General features: G+C 43.4%; 1 long non-coding RNA gene across 1 annotated transcript; it reads left to right on the top strand.

Annotated features, from left to right (window-relative positions):
- Positions 1 to 4,026: 4,026 nt before the first annotated feature.
- LOC117802333 lies at positions 4,027 to 5,093 on the top strand. The gene is made up of 2 exons (XR_004625498.1): positions 4,027 to 4,175; positions 4,752 to 5,093. It is a non-coding gene; the product is annotated as an uncharacterized LOC117802333 (long non-coding RNA).
- Positions 5,094 to 5,296: the final 203 nt, after the last annotated feature.

Raw genomic sequence — 5,296 nt, forward strand, 5'->3', positions numbered from 1 at the left:
CTAGGATGAATTTTGAGTTAATTTGTGTGGTTTGGGTATAGGTTCATTTCCCCCCTCTGTGGACATCCAATTTCTCCAGCACAACTTATTGAAAAGGCTGGCTTTTCTCCATTGAACTGCTTTTACCCCTTTGCAAAAATCAGTTGGGCATATTCACGTGGGTCTGTTTCTGGGGTCTCTTCTGTTGCTCTCTGCATCTGTCCCTCTGACAACACCACACTGTCTCGATCTCTTAGCTACATAGTAAGACTTATTAGGTAGAGTGTTGCCTCTCGCTTTATTGTTCTTTTTCAAGATTATTTTAACTAAACTAGGACTTGTGCCTTTCCATACAAATTGTATTTATTTTGTTTCATTGTCATTGTTTCTGTTTTTCAATTTTTTATTCAAATTCTAGTTAGTTAACATACAGTGTAATATTGGTTTCAGGAGTAGAATATAGTGATTAATCACTTATATATGGCACCCAGTGCTCATCACACATGCCCTCCTTAATACCCATCATTCATCTAGCCCATCCCCACCTGCCTCCGTCCATCAGCCCTCAGTTTGTTCTCTATCATTAAGAGTCTCTTATGGTTTGTTTCTCTCTTTTTCTCCCCCCCCCCATACGTTCATCTGTTTTGTTTCTTAAATTCCACATGTAAGTGAAATCATGTGGTATTTGTCTTTCTCTAACTGACTTATTTTTCTTAGCACAATATACTATAGCTCCATCCATGTCATCGCAAATGGCAAGATTTCATTGTTTTTGATGGCTGAGTAATATTCCATCGTGTGTGTGTGTGTGTGTGTGTGTGTGTGTGTGTGTGTATTGCATCTTCTTTATCCATTCATCAGTCGATGGACATTTGGGCTCTTTCCATAGTTTGGCTATTGTTGATAATGCTGTTATATACATTGGGCTGCATGTACCCCTTCAAATATGTATTTTGGTAGAGTTTGGGTAAATACCTAGTAGTGCAATTCCTAGGTGGTAGGGTAGTTCTATTTTTAACTTTTTGAGGAATGTCCATACCGTTTTCCAGATTGGCTGTGCCAATTTGCATTCCCACCAACAGTGAAGAGGGTTCTCCTTTTTCCACATCTTTGCTGACACCTGTTGTTTCCTGTGTTGCTAATTTTAGACATTCTGACTGATCACGTGGTATCGCATCATGGTTTTGATTTGTATTTCCCTGATGATGAGTGATGTTGAACATCTTTTCATGTACCTGTTGGCCATCTGTACCTCTTCTTTGGAAAAATGTCTATTCATTCCCTACAAATTTTAGAATAAGCTTATCTATTACTACAAAACATTTTGCTGGGATTTTGATAGGGATTGCATAAACCTATAGATCATTTGGGGAGAATTGACATCCTTACTATGTTGAGTCTTCCAATCCATGAACATAGTATGTCTATTTATTACAGCTTTGATTTCTTTCATCCAGCACACAGATCCTATACTGAAGTAGCCCGTTTTTGAGTGATCGTAAATGGTGTCGTGTTTTTAATTTCAGTTTCTTCATGTTTACTGATAGTATGTAGAAATATAACTGATTTTTGTGGCTGATCTTGTATCCTGTGGCTTTGCTGAAGTCTTTCGTCATTTCTTTTTTTTTAATTTTTTTTAAGATTTTATTTATTTATTTGACAGAGATAGAGACAGCCAGCGAGAGAGGGAACACAAGCAGGGGGAGTGGGAGAGGAAGAAGCAGGCTCCCAGCGGAGGAGCCTGATGTGGGGCTCGATCCCACAATGCCGGGATCACGCCCTGAGCCGAAGGCAGACGCTTAACCGCTGTGCCACCCAGGCGCCCCTCTTTCGTCATTTCTAAGAGTTGAGTTTGTGTGTGGATTCCTTGGGGTTTTATACTTAGGGGATCATGCCTTCTGACAATAGTTTCATTTCTTCCCTTCTCATTTGCTTGCAATTTATTTCTTTTTCTTCCCCGTTTCAGTCACTAGAATGCCTAGGACTGTGTTGAATAAGAGCGGTGAGAGCAGACACCTTTGTCTCGTTTCCAGTCTTAGGGGGGAAAGCAGGTCTTTAAGTACAACGTCTGCTGTAGGTGTTTTGTAGATGCTTTTTTTCCCCCCAAGTTGAGGTCATTCCCCATTAATTACTAACTTGCTGAGAGTTTTTGTCATGAATGGCTTTTGGACTTTGTCAAATATTTTTTTCCACACCAGTTGATAGAATCATATGATTTTTCTTCTGTAGCTTGTTGATAGTATGGATTACACTGATTGTTTTGCAGTGTTGAACCAGCCTCGCATAGCTGGAACACACCCTATTTGATCACGGTGCATAATTCTGCTTTTTATATTGTTGACTTGGGTTTATTACTATTTCACTCAGGAATTTTGCATCTAAGTTCATGAGAGATATTGGTCTGTAGTGTGTGTGTGTGTGTGTGCGCGCGCGCGTGTGTGTGTGTGTTGTCTTTGCCTTTGGTATCAGGGTAACACTGGCCTCATAAAATGAGCTGAGAAATGTTTGTCCCTCTCTCATTTTCTGGAAGAGATTGTGTAAATTGGCATTAATTCTTCTTTTAAAACTAGGTGGAAATATCTTTTTGTTTTTTAGAAATTTTAAATTGTGAATTCAAGTTCTCTGATGTTTGTAGGAATATTCCAATTGTCTGTTCCATCTTAGTTGAATTTAGTAGTTGGTGGTTTTTAGGAATTAGTTCATTCCTCTAAGTATTCACACTTATGAGCATAAAGTTTCCCATGGTTTTCCCTTATTATCCTTTAGGTGTCTGTAGGGTCTGTAGTTATATCTGTTTCATTTCTGAGGTTACTTGTGCCTTCTTGCTTTTGTCACTATTGCTGTAAGTTTTTCAGTTTCATTGATTTTTCTCAAAGAACTAGCTTTTTTGTTTCATTGATTTTTTTCTGTTTTCCTACTTTCAATTTCATCAATTTCTGCACTTATATCCTTACTTCTCTTTGCTTTGGGTTTATTTGGCTCTTATTTTTCCAATTGTTAGAAGTAGGAACTCAAGTTGTCTTTTTTTTTTTAAGATTTTATTTATTCGACAGAGATAGAGACAGCCAGCGAGAGAGGGAACACGCAGGGGGAGTGGGAGAGGAAGAAGCAGGCTCATAGTGGAGGAGCCTGATGTGGGGCTCGATCCCATAATGCTGGGATCATGCCCCGAGCCGAAGGCAGACGCCCAACCGCTGTGCCACCCAGGCACCCCGGAACTCAAGTTTTTGATTTGAGAACTTTCCTCATTTCTAGTGTAAGTTAATGCAGTAGATCTCCCCCTAAGCTCTGCCTTAGCTGAGTCCCGCACATGTCAATGTGCCATGTGTTCATTTTCATTCAGTCCTATGTACTTTTAAATTTCTTTTGAAACTTCCTTGTTGACCTGTGGATTACTTAGTAGCATGTGATTTAACTTCTATGTGTTTAGAGATTTTCTTGTCTGCTGTTGATTTCTCATTTGATTCCATTATGGTCAGAGAACATACCTTCCATGATTAAAAAAAATATTCTTTTAGATTTGTTGGGATTTATTTTATGGGCCAGTGTATGGTCTATCTTGGTGAATGTATGCGGACCCTTCGAAAACGTGTGCACCCTGCTACTGTTGGGTGGCATGTCCTTCAAGTACCAGCTAGTCCTGTTGCTGGGGTGTGGCTCCAATCCCCCACCCCTGCCGATTCCCTGAGAGGTAGTTCTATCAGTTGCTGGGAGGGGGTCTTGTGGTCCCCGATGATAATCCATTCCTCCTTTCAGCTCTAGTGGTTTTGGTTTCGTCTATTCAGGCTGCTTCTTGGGAAGAACTAATAATTTCGAAATCTTAAAATGCCAAATAAAGTTTCAAAGCTACATAATTGCCATAAAAATTTGGAGAATACAACCAGCACATTTTTTATTCGGAACCACTGTCAGCTTCCTCATCACGTGGTCCTCAGTGCCGACTCTGGAAGGAAGGGCCAGGTCCACGGTTCTCAGAAACCGACTTCCCTTGTTGACATGTTTTTGAAATCTCTTTTCATTATGTCCTTACGTGGAAACATGAAGAAGGTGAAGAGTGGACCCGCAGGGCAACCGTCTAAACTTTCCATTGGAACACTTAAGAACCATGATGTCTCTTTTTTGAAGCAGGGATTTGAAAACACAACATCACAGACGAGTGCGTGGACATGAAGCCGTCCCTGCTTTCAGTGCTAGGGGTGAGTGTCACACGAGGGACCTGGGCTGCGTGTGACCCCAAGCTCGATAACTCGGCCACCACCTTTCTCTGCTGTTGAAGAAAACATCCAAAAATGTGAGGAAGAGATAAAAATATGGGGAGACCCTTGAATGGCTTCCCATTTATATTTGTAACAAGGGGTTACTCATGTTGACACTGCTGGTGACACCAGGCAGAAGGCTGCCCAGCGGCCTGAGCCGGCTCGCTCTTTATGTGGCTGCGTTTGGGAGTGTGACTGGCATGTGATGTCAGCGTGCTTCCGTGAGGCACCCCCGTGCCTGCCGCGGAGCAGCGCCCTCGCGGGGCACAAACAGTGCGTGTGGGCCGGCTCCAGCCTCTCCCACCGCTGCCCGGCCAGGGGGCTTGGGGATTCTCTCCATCCCACCCCGACGCCCCGGAGCCCTCCCTTGCAACCTGCCTGGGCTAGATCTCAGGGTTGTCAGGAAGAGGAAACAGGATCCTTGCTGGGGGATCGCATCTGTGGTTTTGCACAAACTTCCAGTAACAACTGTAATGTGATAAAAGTGGTAAAACGTTTTCAGTTTTGTTCCAGCAGGTGTGAGGGGCTCACAGAAGCTGGAACACTGACGACTAGCTCAGAGGGGTGGCCTATCCCACAAGCCCTCCGACAGGTGCCAGACTGTGGTCAGGGCCTCCGTGCCCTGCGAAGTCCAGGCCAGCAGAGACACGAGGACCAGATAAGGACACAACTAATGAGCTAGGACTTGGTCCAAGAACCACAATCTTTGTGCATCATAATCCAACCGTGACCGTGGGATCAGATCTGCCTGCGTTACAGGGCCCGGCCCTCGGTAACCATACTTCGAAGAAGCAAATAACCAAGGGAAGACATACATGGAAGGGATAAGATGGAAATAAAGTTGACTGAGGACCTTCAGACCAACTCCAGGGTGTTTGTCCAGTAAACGAGTCTCCTTGTTAGTCAGTCGTGACTGGTCTCTCAACCACAGGACATTCTGGCCTCTTCTCTGCCCTGCCTTCCTCTCTGGGACTTTTAAATAGCATAGGGCAGCGGCCTCAGGGCAGAGCAGGGACCAGAACCACCGTCCTTGGGAACCTCCCCATTCACATGTGATCACA

The sequence above is a fragment of the Ailuropoda melanoleuca genome, chromosome 1 (assembly GCF_002007445.2).
Source record: "Ailuropoda melanoleuca isolate Jingjing chromosome 1, ASM200744v2, whole genome shotgun sequence".
NCBI classification, from domain to species: Eukaryota; Metazoa; Chordata; class Mammalia; order Carnivora; family Ursidae; genus Ailuropoda; species Ailuropoda melanoleuca.